Source organism: Anastrepha ludens, chromosome 3, assembly GCF_028408465.1.
Source record: "Anastrepha ludens isolate Willacy chromosome 3, idAnaLude1.1, whole genome shotgun sequence".
In the NCBI taxonomy this organism is placed as follows: domain Eukaryota; kingdom Metazoa; phylum Arthropoda; class Insecta; order Diptera; family Tephritidae; genus Anastrepha; species Anastrepha ludens.
This window is the reverse complement of record NC_071499.1, coordinates 13,705,185-13,722,077: the sequence shown is the minus strand read 5'-3', so window position 1 is coordinate 13,722,077 and position 16,893 is coordinate 13,705,185. Positions and strand designations below refer to the sequence as shown.

General features: G+C 32.7%; 1 protein-coding gene across 2 annotated transcripts in view; it reads left to right on the top strand.

The window, feature by feature from the left end:
* Positions 1 to 16,893, top strand: part of LOC128857044 (serine/threonine-protein kinase tousled-like 1) — a 63,500-nt gene that overhangs the window by 22,204 nt on the left and 24,403 nt on the right. For both annotated transcript variants that reach the window (XM_054092580.1, XM_054092579.1), the window contains exon 2: positions 3,311 to 3,980. The gene's annotated coding sequence lies outside the window, so the exon portion shown is untranslated. The remainder of the gene's footprint in view (positions 1 to 3,310; positions 3,981 to 16,893) is intronic.

Below are 16,893 nucleotides of genomic sequence, written 5' to 3'. Positions count from 1 at the left end.
AGGCAGCTCTCTTCTTAACTAAAAGTTCTATCTGCCGACCTGATATGATTTGCATGCAATACTTTTATTTCAACGAGACTCATGATCCATTAATACAGTTTGGAAGTTTATCCCCTTGAAAATTGAAAAAGGGTCGATGTAAATCATAGAATAATTTTATGTCATTTTATGAATGAAAGTACAAATTATTTATATATTTAACTTAGCCATCCATTGGTGATTGGCATCTCTATGTGCCTGCTTACCACATTCTTTATGCAGTATGTCAAGGCTGACTTTTGACCTTAGAAAATAAATTCAATTTTTCGACTTGAATAGAGAAAATAGCACTCTTTATTTACCGTTGACTTCGTTTTTGTACTGATTCATATTTATTCACAGCATTTAAAGGGAATTAATAAAAAACTTCAAAGTCCTTGGAAAGAAACAACAACTAAAGCAACGAAAAGAAGTAACACACTTTTTTGACATTGTCAATAAATTATTTTTGCAAACTTTAGACCCCAGAACCATAACGGACATTTTTCCAAATTTAACCGTTGGAATCATATTTCGAATTTGTGAAGCTCTCAAGAGCTTGCACCATACTCTAGTCGGTCCATCGATGTAATGTAACATTATCTTTGTTGTGCAAAGGAAAATACAGGCGTTTTTCTACGTTTTGTGCAGATATTCTTTTTTTTTTATTGTAATTTTTTATTTTATATATCGGTTGCTTTTTTAACTGCATAAGAATTATTGATATTGATAACAATGGTTTGACAGCTGATAATGGCAAACTGTGTTGCAATTTATGTTTGGCAAGACGTTTTGAATCGTTCAGCGCCAGAACAATGCTTCCAAATTGTGCAAATATACTTTGAAAAAAAAAAATTATAATAATAAATTTGTTTGCGAAGTTCATAGAGCACTTCGTTCATTTTATGATCAACATACGATATATACCAAAAAATAAATGCCAAGAAATTATTTACCAGATTATACGTAGTAAAAAACAAGAATTTCACAGCATTGCTGATCGGAGGTGGCGAGTGGCCATCCTACAATCTGAAACAGATAAAAACCCTTATACGTCTTTCGAAACACGAACTAAGGCATATACTATCTCTTATCACCGGCCACTGCCTGTTGGGCACTCACGCACGTCGGCTTGGGGTTCCTCAAAACGACCTGTGCAGATTCTGCGAGGAAGAAGATGAGGAAGTATCGAGCAGACATTTGCTGTGCAGTTGTCCCGGTCTAGCCAGAAGTCGACTCGCTCTTCTAGGCTCTCCAACAATTGACAATCTTTCAGTACTCTCGAACTTGAAAATCGAATCTCTCATTAAATTCTCGAAACGAATTAATATCTTTGACCAAAACCTACAATAAAAATCTCGGTTAGGTGGGGAAATCATATAACATAATGAGCTCTAGGGCAACACAACGGATCCAACTTGCGGTCTATGTGGCACTCCGATGTCGGGTCACCCTTAAACCAACCAACCAACCCAACCAAAAAACAAATCATTCCAATAATATTAAATTTTTTTTAATGTGACTTTTATTTTTTTGATAATTTTTTATTGTTTTTAATTTTGTTTATTTCTATTTTTTAAATAATTTTGCTTGTGTTATACTGTTTAATTTTTTTAAATTAAAAAAACTTAATTTTTTTATATTAATTTCTATTTTTTTTTTTGTTAATTTTTTATTGTTTTGAATTTTTGTTTTAATTATTTTATTTTTGTTGTATTGTTTTATTTTTTTTTAATACAAAAATTTTTTTAAATTAAATTTTAATTAAACGTTTTAACTTTTTGTACATATTTTTTAATTTTATTAAATACATTTTTTTTATTTAATTTAGTTTGAATTTTTTATTGTATTAATTTTTTTAATTTTTATTTCTATTTTTTTTAATTTTTTTTAATATCTTTTTAATTTCATTTTAATTTTTTTATTATTAATTTTATTTTTATATCTTGTTAATTTTTTATTGTTTTTAATTTTTATTTTTATTTATTATTTTATTTTTATTATATTGTTTTGTTTTTTTAACCAAAAAAAACTCTTAATTTTAATTTAATTTTTCCATTTTGTTTTACATTTTAAAATTTTTTTTTACTATTTGTTTTTTTAATTTAAGTTTTAAAGTTTTTTTTCTTAATTAATTTCATCCAATCATTTCAATAATATTTCAGTTTTGTGTTATCATTTGAAGTTATCAAGCTCCTAAAAAAAACAGCCAATATATTTTATTATGTATACAGGGTGGGCCAAATAAGACCTACTAATGACTAAAGACTACTACTAGCAGTATGCGCAGTTACTCCATCTTGCTGAAACCACAAATTAGGATACTGCTCCGCCATTGGCCGCAAAAAGTTTTCAATCAATGTTCTGTAAAAAGCTCCTGAAATCGATTCCGGCGTTTCATCCTCATTTTCGCAGAAATATGGGCCGATAACTCTAGTGGCCATAACACCGCACCAAACAGTACATTTAGATGGGTGCAACTGATGTTGGTGTGTTGCCCTTGGATTTTCTGAGCCCCACAATCTACAGTTTTGTTTGTTGACCTAACCATTTAAATGGAAATGCGCTTCATCCGACATCAAAACATTATTTAAAAAATCAATTTGTGTGGCTAATTGTGTAAAACGACTAATTGTGTGGCCTTGGGTTCCATAATAAATTTCCAACAATTCAATTATAACCTACAAAAAGAGAAAAATAAATATGTCAAAAAATAAAAAAGTTATTTGTGCTCAAAATTAGTAGGTCTTATTTGGCCCACCCTGTATTTAATTTGTGAAAGTGTTACATTTGTCTTGTTCTATTCTCATTTGAAATTCCAAACATTTGCACAGGGGCGTATGCCAATATTTTCGTAATGTCGAGAAAAAAAATTGCGCTCTTTCGCAAAAATTTGGTTTCCTCCCAAATAAAGAAATAAAGAAATAAATAAAAATGTTCACCTATGAAATAAAATAAATAAGAAATAAATTACGTAGCAAAATTGGTAATGATTTTTGCATTTCTGGGTTTTAATGTCATCTCATGCAAAAAATTAGAGTATCTGTAAGAAAGAGTGGATTTGCAAACCCTGAAATTTTCGCATAATAAAAAAGTTGAAATGCCTTCACCCCTTTTTTCTGCCTGCATAAATCAGCACGGTTTTTACACCAACATACATACCTACACGTGCATATTAAATTACTGCTTACAAGCCGAGGCCTTCGCTTCAAAAGAACTTTTCACAAAACCTTTTTTTTTGCTCGCATTAAATAAATGAAAAATATTTTTGTGTAATTATGAATTGTAACAGCGATTGGAATGCCAATAAGCAAGCAAGCAGGAGAAAGTAAAAAAGAGCAAATTAGAGAGAAGAAACTACAATACATTGAACTAAGCGAATCAGTAAATAGAAAAAGCTGCTAAAGCAAAGTACTTGTAAAAGTGCGCTGAATGTTCAAACAGATGTGTGTATACACATTAAAAATCGTTGAGATAAAAAGCAATGCAAACAACGAAATTGAACTGGATTGCGGCACCTAAATAACGATCGTCGTAAGTGAAAAGTGAGTTGCCAGTTGAGATAAAACAGTGTACAATTGAGCTACTGGAAAACGTTATATGACGTTACCGCACCGAGAAAACAAAAAGATTAAAAAAACTTAAAAATAATGAAAAAAGTAACCTTAAAAACTGCGCCTAAATTTGTAGCTCCAAACCAAATTAATTCGGTTTCACACATCAGCTCCAGAAATAAGTGAAAAAAAGTAAATTACAATCAAGCAAATAAAAAACAAAAAAACTACGCCAACGTCAACAAAATCTTCGTGGGAGATTGAGCCGGAGAGATACTCGCGCGAGTACCGTTTTATTTTAAACTTATTCACCACATACATACACACAAACATATGTGTGTATGCAGCCAGCAGTATTTGCATGTGTTTGTGCATCGGTGGAAGCAGCGCTAATTATTATGCAAAAAAGTAAGTATCACTCGAGTGTTTATTATGCGATCAGCTATGGACAACAGTTTTTGTTACTAGTTTTTTCTTCACAAAAAAAAAATAAAAAAGTGGAGGCGTATAATTACTAATGTAAAATCTTAATATATAATATTTTTTGTACTTTAAGACTATTTTGATTGCATGCGCCACTGTGTTGATAGTCATTCACGCTTCTCAGTTGTGCTTAGTTGGTAGTCGTAACGAATGGTTTATTGAGATAGTTCGGAAGCGTCATTTTTGTGTATGTATGAGCAGTTGCAGGCATTTGCACTTGCAAGCGTAGTGCAAACGTCGCTTCTACTAAACTTAAATGTAAATATTTAGTTGAAAATAATTTTATAAGTTTGAATAGATAATTGCGTGAAATATTTTTCGCTTCAAAATAGACTCCTCCACAATCACACAGACGCGTGTTATACATGTATATACATACGTACGTGTGTACACCTGTGTTCGCAATAATAGCAGCGCGACATATGGCAAAGTTTTGACTAATTAATTATTTTCTAATAATTTTAATTAAGATTCTTTTATTATTTAATTTTAATTTTTGTTGAATTCTTTAATTTGTTAAATTTTTTTCTATGGTTAGTTTTGTAAAACTATAGTTCATACAAAAACAACACATTGCAAAGTTTTGACTAATTAATTATTTCTGATTTGTTTTTTTTTTATTTATAATTTTTTTTTTTTTTATTTATAATTTTTTTTTTTTTTGTTAATTTCTTACTGTTTTTAATGTTGTTTATTTCAATTTTTTAATAATTTTATTTTTGTTATATTTTATTATTTTTATAAATAAAATAAAATAATTTTAAAAATAATTTATATCTTTTTTTATATTTTTGTTTGTTAATTTTTTATTGTTTTTAATTTTTTTTTTATTATTATGTTTTTGTTATATAGCTTTTTTTTAATTAAAAAAATCTTTAATTAAATTTTAATTAAATGTTTGAATTTTTTTTTATATTTTTAATTATTTTTAATTAAAATTTTTTTTTCTATGGAGGTTGAATTAGTTTTAAAGGTTTTTTTTCGAAGATTTGGGGCTTTATTGTGAAAAAACGGTACAAAATATTTTATTCGAAGTATTGGCCATCGCTAGCTACAACTTTCGCCCATCTTTCGGGCAATTCTCCAAAATTCTGGCCGCTGCTTGGCTATCCATGACTCAACCCATATTTTGGTAGCCTCGTACGAGGAGAACCGCTGGTCCGCCAAATCGAGACTCATATGCCGGAACAAATGATAATCGGAGGGAGCTATGTCTGGACTATACGGCGGGTGGGGTAACACTTCCCAGCCAAGCGTTCCAACATGCGGCCGAGCGTTGTCATGTTGCAAAATAACCTTCTCGTGCCTTTTTACCGTTTCCGGCCGTTTTTCTTTCAATGCCCGGCTTAAACGCATCAATTGCAGTCGGTAACGATCCCCCGTGATTGTTTCGCCCGGTTGGAGCAGCTCAAAATATACGACGCCGACCTGATCCCACCAAATGCAGAGCATGATTTTCTTGCCGTGAATATTCTGCTTGGCCGTCGACGTTGATGCGTGGCCGGGCAAACCCCATGATTTTTTGCGTTTTGGGTTATCGTAGTGGATCCATTTTTCGTCGCCAGTCACCACCCGATGCAAAAAACCCTTCCGATTTTGTCGCTCGATCAGCAATTCGCACGTAAAAAGTCGCCGTTCGACGTCGCGCAGCTTCAACTCGTACGGGTCCCAATGTCCTTGCTTTTGGATCATTCCCATCGCTTTTAGACGCTTGCAAACGGTTGATTTATCAACGCCCAATGATTCAGCAAGCTCTTCTTGGGTTTGCCACGAGTCCTCGTTTACCGATTCCCCCAATTCCGCGTCCTTGAACTTTTTGGGCTGGCCAAGACGCTCCTTGTCTTCGGTGTGAAAATCACCACTTTTGAATCGTGGAAACCAGTACCCACATGTTGAAATCGACGGAGTATGGTCTGGGTAGGCCTCCTGCAGCAATTCACGGGCTTGGGCTGTATTTTTTTTCAAATTGAAGCAGAAAAGCAAAGCTTCCCGCAAATTGCGTTTCGACGGCACGAAAGTTGACATACTCGGAGCACGAAAACACTGCGTTGTTTATACTTCAGCGAAATGACAGATACTGATAAACAAAGCCTAGGGATGAGGCTTTGTCATGAATATATATTCAGTATTGCCAACGCGATAAAGTGATAAATAGCGCCATCTGTGTGCCACCTTTAAAACTAATTCAACCTCCCAATTTTAATTTTTGTTTTATTTTATAATTTATGTTGAATTCTTTAATTTTTTAAATTTTTTTCTATGGTCAGTTTTGTAAAACTATAGTTCATACAAAAACAACACATTGCAAAGTTTTGACTAATTAATTATTTCTTATTTTATTTAAACAATTTTTTTATAATTTTTTATTCTCAATAAACCGTGCGTACACCTGTGTTTGCAATAATATCAGCGTGACGTATTGGAAAGTTTTGACTAATTAATTATTTCTGATTTGTTTTCTTTTTTAATTCATATTTAAAATTTTTTTTAATTAAAAGTTTTTTTCATGTAACTTTAATTTTTTTTTGTTAATTTTTAATGTTTTTAGTTTTGCTTATTTCTATTTTATTTGTTTTGTTTTTTAAATTAAAAAAAAATATTTAATTTTTTAAATTAATTTATTTTGTGTTTTTTTGTTAATTTTTAATTGTTTTTAATTTTTTTTTTAATTATTTCATTTGTTTAAATTAAAAAAAAAATTCTTTAATTCAATTTTAATTAAATGCTTTCATTTTTTTATATATTTTTTAATTTTATTAAATCAACTTCTTTTTAGTTTAGTTTAAATTTTTGTTTTTTAATTTTTTATTGATTTAATTTTTTTTATTTTGGTTTCTAAATTTATTTCTACTTTTTTAATATTTTGTTTTAATTTCTTTTTAATTTCATTTAGATTTTTTTACTATCAATTTTCTTTTTATTTTTGTGTTAATTTTTTTTATATTATTTAAATTTTTTTTTTTTTATAATTTGTTCTTGTTTTTAATTTTATTTTTTGAAGCAGTATTTCCGCGCAGAGAATTATTATTAATTATTTATTCTAAGTGCCCTTTTACATTTTTGGCATCGCCTACTATCTAATGTATAATTGTACAAGTAAGTGAAGTACAATTGTTCGTATAAGAGAGCAGGATTGGTTTGCAGAGTTGTATTTAGAATTCAACATTTTTATTATATTGTTTTATATTTTTAATTAAAAAAAAAAATTATTTAATTTTAATTTAATTTTTCCATTTTGTTATATATTTTATAATTTTTTGAAATACATTTTGTTAAATTCAATTTTTATTGTTTATTTTTAAATTAGTTTCTATTTTTTGTACTTCGTTTTTTATTTTTGTTAATTTTTGTTTTCATTTTTATATACTTTTTAGTTTTATTGTAAATTTTTTTTATTTAATATTTATTTTTGTTTTTTAATTTTTTTATTGTTTTCAATTTAAATTTGTTTTTTTAATTTTCTTTTAATTATTTTCTAAATCTTTTTTTAAATTCTTTTTCTTAATATTTTGTAAATTTCATTTTAATTTTTTTATTATTAATTGTATTTTTAGTTTGTTGTTATTTTATTGTTGTTTTTAATTTTTTTTTTAATTTTTTTATTTTTTTATATTATCTTACTTTTTTAAATAAAAAAAATGTTAGAAAAATTTAAAAAAATAATTTTGTTTTTCACTTTTCTATACATATATTTGTTAATTTTGTTAAATAAATTTTTTTAAATGTAATTTTTTGTGTCAAATTTTTTAAATTAATATTTCAATTTTTTATTAAAAAAAAAAATTTTTTATTTTATTTTAATTTTTTTTTATAAAACTATAGTTCTTACTAAAAAAACAACCGTGTTGCGCAAAGTTTGAAATTTTGTAGAAATTTTAAAAAGATCAACAAATTTTCATCAAATTTTAAATATTTTAATTGGAATATTTAGAAAATTTTCTGGTATGCAGTTCTATAGCCCATTTAATTTTAGTAAAATAAAGTGTAAATTTGAAGTCACTCAAAAATTCTGTTAATTTTTGATAATTTTTTTTTTTGTTTTTGTGGTTTACTGTACTGCTGCACCTTTGCTTCCATACAAACAAATTCTCGATCATTTCTTATATATGATGAAAGAAACTATCATTCGATATTGACTGTAAACTAAAAAGGTAACTGTAACTATTAATGAGAAATCATATTCTCCCCCTTTTATGAGATAATTATTTCCGAGTAAGAGCAGCCGGCAAAATGGGAAACAAGTTTAAATGCATTTTTGTGTGTATGTGTATTGTACCTGAATCTGTCAAAGAATGCCGAGATTTAAGTGTACATTTTGACAGTAATTTTCCTTTTAATAGTCACAGTAATTTCATCTTATCAAAATCATATTGTGCCCTACGCTAAGTACTACAGAATAGCTCACATTTACGGATCCTTTTAACTGATTGAAATGAAATGAGACAGATATAGAGATAGTTTGTCCTGTGAGAATTTTCCAGATTCTTTGGCAAATCTGTAAATATCCTCCAGTTTTAGAGAACGAATATTACTCATTCTCGGAGCCCAAAACTCGTAGCCGTGCTCTAGCAAAGGCAGGCCACTCACAGAGAAAGTGCTCAGCGCCTCTTCCAAGTACGACATGCACATTGGGCCTGCGTTTATCGAGCTCAATGAAACTGAGCAGAAAAATATATGGAAAATTTGCGTGTCATTATTAATTTGACATTATGCGACAGCTGATTTGACAGAGAGAGAAGAGAAATTCGCTTTTTATATGAATTCACTATCGAATTGCTGTGATTTGTAAGTGGGCACGATTTAAATATTTCAAACTATTTTTCACGCAAAATTTTGAAATTAAAATTTCTCGGCACGCTTTACTTAAAAATATTGAACATTTTCAAAATTAATTGAATTTTCAATTATTGACTGTAATTGTAAAAATTATTGCTTACAAATAATTAGTTCATTTGCAATTTTATTTATGCTATTTTTAGATAGGAATTTTTGTTCACTCATGCACACTACATACATAGGTACATACATACGTAGTGTTTACCTCATTTACTTCAGGCTGAAGTCAATTTACATCAGTTGTGGTGGAAACGCGTATTTATATACGTTCCTGCTCATACATACTTACTCATATACCCACTGATATAACCTCATACTCACATACATATGTATATAAGAATTTATCATAAATTTTATATGAAAATTTACATTACTACATTTGTTTCACATGAATTTCTAGATGAGCTGTTTAATACAATAAACATCGGAAATGACTGTGACCTGAGATTTGTTAAATTTAGCAACGAAAATATGAAATACAAAGTATTTCGCATAATAATTAATGCATTAATGCAGCTTAATCTGGGTAGTAAATATAATTTTAAAAATCCTGAAATGAACGCGTCAATCCGAGCAGACAAGACAGTCCACGACAAAAAAATAGTAAAATATATATTTTTTTTTTCAGAAAATCGGATAGATTTGCATGAATGTTATAGTATTTTTCAACCATGTGTTGGTATAGGTGAACCCGTTACCTATGAGAATCGGAAATTCTATTTCGATTTCTCGAAAAAATTATATCACCATACGCCAGAGGCTACAGAAAGTTGCGCATATTGCGGTACCGCTACTTGGCTCTCAATAAATTTGCCTGCCAGTTGTTGAGCTGATGTGATTGTAGAGTAGACTCACGATGTACAGAATTCAGTTTGTGGTCAGCGCATTTCAAAGAATCATCTGATTGGCTGACGTAGCAGGGGTAATGAATCAGTTTGTTTACGAAGAAAATGAAATTGTGTTGGTGATGTATAAAAAAAATGAGCGCAGCCTAAGTCCATGTTACTTTGTTGCTGTTTGAATAACAACTGTTTGCCAGCCGATGTTACTCTCACAATTTTGCTTCGGATGCCGAAAAATTGTAATCTATCGTCTTTGAAGTAGATTGTTTTCAAGGATGATAGATTCCCAGTTTTGGTATTTAGGTATGGTAGAAAAGAAAACTGTGCGGGGAACTTTGGGGTTGTCACGTTACTTGGGGGCTCGGCCGCCGACTTCTGCACGATAATTTCACACATATTCACACACTCGCCCAATGAGTCGTTGTTCAGACAGCAACGAAGGGTTATTGGTTGATTTTTTCGTATATATCTCTGAACTGGCCAGAGGTTCCAAAAAACCAAACATATTTCATTAAAGTAATGTTAAATCTAGTAATTAATCGAAGGAATAAGTAAAATAAATTTTTTGGCGGTTTCTGAAAAAAAAATCGATATTGTTTATAAAAAAAATATTTATCGGTAAGAAAAATCTTCGATTAATCACGAAAAAATATATTTAAGAAGCTCGTGTTTCGAGTAATGTTGGTCAGCGACTTTGAAAACACCATTTTGAGAAAAAAGCGTTTAAGGAGACAGATACCTATAAACGGCCATATTTTCCCTGATTTTCATTAAAATTATTTAAAATGAAGAAGTCAATATATTTCTTTCAAAATTGGCATACAGTTTATTTATACATCAAAATAAATACATTTTTTTTTTTAATTTAATCAACAAAGCACCAAAATTTTTTTTGTTTATTGATGTCATAATTGTCTATATGAATTAAACAAAAATGGGAAAAAATTGTGGAATAAAATGCTTCAAAAAAACAATGAATCTTTGGGCGAATTTTCCTACTATTTTTGCTTCGAAACAATTATTTTTAAGAAAATTTTCGAAATTGTAAATTTACATAGAAAGTAATATCATAAAAAAAATGTGTGCAAAATTTCTGAGAGATCGGTCAATAAATTTTCAAGTTATCGTGTACGCCAATTCGAAAAATATAGTTTTGAGAAAAACACGTCTAAAGTTTGAATACAACGTAACTATACCTCTCCCAACGTTCGAACGCAAAGAATAGAGTCGAGTCGGTTGACGATCTATAATATAAAAATACTTAAATTCACGTTCTAAAATTTGTTTGACATATTCTTAAAGGATTATATTAACATTTTATGAAAAAAAAAAAAAAAATGTTTTTTCGAAATTTTACAGGTATCTGTCCCCTTAAAGTTTGAAAAGCACTTTCAAGCACTCTGAAACGCCTTTCCAAATTTGCGTGTAACTTCGAGAATATTCACCGGAACGATTTTCTGTGTGTATTCTTAAATATATGTACATTAAGAAAATAAAAATAAAAAAAATCGATTTTTTGAAAATTCTAACTGTATAGACCGCTTAAGGTCACTGAATGCTCCTTTCTTTGATAGCAGCCTGAGACAGTACGCCAACCTAGCTTCCATTAATCTTCTCCATCACATCAACAGCTGTGGCTGGCTGTAAATATCTGCCTGTTGGAGGTCTCATAATGGTATCAAAATGGACAGTGCAGAGGGGTAATTCAAACATTTCCCCTACGTACTGTAAATCAGCTGTCAAGTGTTTAAGAAGTTCCTAAAGACTAATAAGGCTTCGCTCACTATCAAATATCTCACTTATACCATTTTTTTGTCTAATATTTTATGGATTAAAAAAAAAAAATTCAAACGTCCTGTCTTTTTGCTCCACCGCTAGTATATTTTTATTATTATTATTTTCACCTTATTTTGTGCCCATTCGCCAACATCTCTTTGCTAAAGTGAATTTATTGTAAAGAAAAAAAATTTAAATTAAAAATAAAAATTAATCAAAATTAGATTACGCCATATTTTTGCTCTGCATTGTATGTACGAGTATTTACCTGCATTATGTCACCGAGACTCGTACGAATAAATTAAAATAAAGCAACAAATGTCTTCTCTGACTTCCAACATTCGTCAGGGTCACTATGTATAGAATTTTAAATATTTAGCAAATTTAAACGATACAAACGTTTACTTTAAATAAAAATAAAGAAGAAATACCTACCACACACCCACATACGTACATACATACATACAAACATAAACGCAAATGGGCGAGTATTGTGCTGAAAAAAGCTCATCTGCTGGCGAATATGCAAGTACATATGTATGTATGTTTTCTTGTATGTATGCATGGATGTATGTTTGTATGTATGTATGTATGTACCTATATTGCACACAAGTATGTATTAATGTATATATGTATGTGTGTGCATACCCGCAAATACATATTTATGTACATAAAAATAATAATGGCGTCTCAGATAATGCCAATTCTCGTTGATTACCCGCCGTAGTAGCGCATCGATTTTGTGCGGTGTGACGTTTTCATCAGTTGCAAAAATAAAAGGCAACAAAAAAAAATGAAAAAAAAAATTAACAAAATGAAGAAACTGCATTCAACTGTTAATTCAGTTCAACAACGAATTCTGCGCACAGTTATCGATTCGTCGGTGTTTGGTTGTCGGACCGAATGATCCAACAGCACTTTAGCCAGTCACTTCATGTTGCAACGATTCACCACTATGCCTTTATTTGATTCGATCGCTTTTTGTCTCGCTTACTGTCGCTTTGCCGCCCGCCTACCTGCCTGCCTGCCATTCGCGCTCGGTAGATCGGTCAACCGCCCCGGCTATGTGTCAGTGCAATTGTCTGGCTGTCTGTCTGTGCGTTTGCCTGTCTGTCTGTGCGTTTGTCTGTCTGTTTGTTTGTCTGTTTGTCTCTACATTGTGATGTCAAGCTTGAGCCACATACTATAAAATTATGGCTTGCTGTCGAATCGGTAGTTTACTAAAGCTGAATTGGTTGTAGTTGGCTCGGTCGCCGGCACGATCGTTGGCTAAATGGCTGCTGCTTCACTGGCTATTTAGTTGGCTGACGGGCTGTCTGCCTGTTTGTTGGTCGCTTACTTTGAGTAAGTCAAGTCGAGGCGTTAGACACATGCTTGTACACTTTTTTTATGTTGTTGTTGTTGCTGCAATTGCCACATTTAATAATAAAATATATACACACACACAATGCATACACATATTTAGCTTTGGCTGATCGCTCTTACCGTTTGTTGAGTTGTGTTTTTCTTAAGTTGGTACTGATTTCGGTTTGTTGATGTGCAGCTTTTCTTGCATTATTTTTTGTATGTACATACCTTATTTTTGCTGCTCGTTTTAAGACTGTTAAGTTAGTTGTTTTTTTTTGTTGTTGTTTGTTTGTCTTTTTATTTCTTTTAATTTATATTTTGCCGTTTTTCTGCTTCTATGAACACTTTTTTGTTTAAAAATGTAGCCGTTAAATCGCAACGTTGGCAACTGTAGCCAAAGTAGCAGCAGGAGCAGTAGCTGCAGCGGCAGCGGCTGCAGCAACAGCAACAGTAGCAGTATCAGCAACAACAGCGCAGTCGCATTTTGTGGAAGTTTGTGGATCGGTCGTTTGCTGTTCGCTGCTTGATTTTGTCGAGACTGGCAACTGGCGACTGGCGACTTGCGCTGGGCTGCGTTTCTTGTGTAGCCATGGCGAGTTTATTCACCTTTGCCGTGTAAGAAAATCATGTAACAACAACAACAATAACAACAATAGACATTACGAGAAAAACAATAAGAAAATGCGCAAAGCATAAAGTAAGCCAAATCAGATGCATACCTATGCGTATGTATGTATGCGTGTATGTATGTATGAATGTGTAAATGTGTGTGTATATGTATATATGTATGTATGTTTGGGTGTATGTATGTTTAGATGTATGTATGTATGTTTTTGTGTATGTATGTGTGTATGTTTTATGTATGTATGTGTGTATGTATGTATGTATGTGTGTATGTAAGTATAGACATGCGTTCATACCCGTTTACTAAGCAAAACTTGCGCTAACTTTATGTGAGGCAATGCGTCAAATCAGCCAGTCAGCCAGTTTACGTGGCCAGCTTCCATCTACAACAAATACTATGTAGTAGAAGTGGAAAAATTAGTTTTTGCTATTGAAATAAAATTTAGTTAACTTGACGTTTGTTTGCTTAGAAAGTACAGTAATTTATTAACACATTGAGGTCACTTTCCCCCGAAACGAAGCGTCGACGATTTTCCACTTGAGAACACTTGCCGAATATGAGATACTTAAGTACATACATATGCACCTACATGCATACCTACCTACTTGGATACATATTTGCAAGCTTCGCAGTTTTAGGCTAGCGTTGACCTAATACACATACACATACATGTATGTGCATATGTACATATATACGCCCGACTAAAAAGAAGCAGCATACGAGTACATATAAATCATTGCCTCTGAAAAGAAAAATACATGTGTAGAAATACCTATGATTGGAGGGTGAGAGTCTCCTCCAACTTCCATTATTCTCCGCACATTAATGCCCAATGCTCTTACAGTTACTATTGCTCCAGCAAGTGCATCCCAACAATAGTTGCATATTCCTGCAAATTGACAATTGTCTGTAAATGTGCATGCTCCTATGTGTGTATGCATGTATGTATGTATGTATGTATGTATGCATATATATATATGTATATATAGTATTCATGTTAATGATGATGTGCAAAGTGCATAGCTACCTCTTTATCGATTTTGTTGCATGTCATGTTGCGTGCATCCACTAAAGTTTTCAAGGGTTACTCATCTGAACGCATTCGCTCACTTGCTCTCCTACTACATAGGCTCCTCGTACATGTCGGCCTAGGGTGCTTGACGGCTGCTTGGCTGCCTTGGTGGCTGGCTGGCTGGTTGGCTGACTTCTCGGTTGGGTGGCTGCCTGCCTATTTGGTGTTGACGCACCACTCAGGTCAGTCCAGCATTCGGCTTCCAGGGTTGCCAGGCTCTAGCCTGCGCTTTTGAGACTTTTGGCAGACTCTAGCCTGCTACTGGCGCACATTCTAAGGGGAATTCAAGTGAAGAGGACGTATGTATGTAGTTATACATATGTACATATGTATGCATTCAACAACTTCCCCAACCATCTTTCAAACCGTTGTGCTCGGCCATGTCGTTTTAGTTCTTATTTTATTTAATGTTTGAATATTTCGCCTCTTACTTAGTTTTGGCGAAACGCTGACACGAAGCCGCAAACGAATGCATTGTACAATTGCAGCCACATATCTACATGTAGATAAGTACAGGGTATGTTTTTGAGGTAATAGCGTTAGCAAGGGGAAATCATAGAATGTGACTTTGCTAGAGCAACAGCAGCATTTACATGTAGTTTGTTTTTACAATTTGGTTGTTCGAATGTCAAAATTTCAATGTGGTTGTAAACAAATAAATCAGACAACAACAAGTGCACTTTGAAATGTGCTGCTCTAGCGAAGTCACCTTCTGCGGATTCACCTTGAGCCGTAAGTCGTACTAATGGCCGCATCTTATTCGAAATTTCGTTAGCTTACAGTTTTACAGGGTTTGATTGAAAAGTAATGAGCCTTCCCGCGCGGAGCGTCTGCCAAGCGATCAACCGAATCGGCTGGTGGGGGAAAATAATCGTTGGACCTTCCCCTTCCACTAGAAACCGGTCCCAGTTCGCTGGCAACAGCGGTGCAGTCAACATCGCTCCGCGCGTGAAAGCTGTTTTAAAAATGTGTTAGGATTTTGCAGACGCGAAAATGCAGTGATCGTTGGAGCAACGGTACTCGATCAAATTTTGCGTAAAGCTAAAAAAACGACTACCGAAACCATTGGGCTACTCAAGGAGGCTTACGGGGACCAATCTCTGTCCAGTGTCCAGGTGAAACGGTGGCACAAGTCGTTCAAGGAAGGCCGGGAGGACGTCGAAGACGAGTAGCGACCTGGTACCTCCTTCCTCTACACCTCTGCATTGGCCAAGATGGGGGTTCCAGTGCTTCCCCACCCTCCCTACAGCCCAGACCTGTTCGCTCCGGACTTCTTCTTGTTCCCGCGCCTGAAAAGAAAGCTGAGGGGAAGGCGTTTCGACTCCATCGAGGCGATCCAAAAAACTGTGACAGCCGAATTGATCGCGATTCCGGCGGATGAGTTTAAAAAATGTTTTCTGCAGTGGAAGGACCGCTACCAGCGGTGTATTGACGCTCAAGGGTCCTATTTTGAAGAATATTAGTTGTATAAGTCAAAAGGTTTAATAAAACTGCTTAAAAAAAATAAGGCTCATTACTTTTCAATCAAACCCTGTATACAGGGTTGACAATCTGAACGGTACTACGTCACTTATCAGGTTAGCGAGACCAGCAATGGGTATGCATTGACAGTTAATATGTTTTTGCGTAATCAGTATAAATACGACTAACACTGTTATGGATCACCTGGGTCACCTTGTAAAAGTTCTGAAATATGCCAGTCACTTACACATGACTTTTTTGAGAAGATTATTATGCGAACCACTTCTAGCAATGTTTGTTTCCAAGATTTCAAAAATTTTTCCGAATTATTTTTACTCCATAAATTAAAAGAGCAAATCTTTTACGAAGCCATTAAGTCCAAAAAAACTAGTTTTGCCTAAATAATGGATATAAATGTCATGCAAGTTTCTATACGTTACACGTACTTAAGAACGCTTTTCAATTTGGCTGACTATACTGAGCGAGATTACTTACTTAGCCTTCATATCTGTCTGCCGCTTTTATAGTTCAAAGTTGCAATACTTAATAAATAAGCACCATGTCCTTACATTTTAATAAAGTCCCTCTCTAAATTTGCTCGTTGCCGAGTTTGCTACTTTTTAATTTGTTATTTTCCATACGACTATTTTATATTTTTTATTATTTTTACCTCATTGATATATACATACATATATTTATATATGTACGCACTCACATTAGTATGTATCATATGTATTTTTCCACTTCGTTCTTTGCTTTAGTTTGCATTTCATTTCGTTTAAAATGCTGCAGCCCAGCCCTCGCACTTTGTCTAGTGTTTATCACACCCAACAGCCAGCAGCTGCAATTACAATATATTGTTCCAACCTTGCCATACGA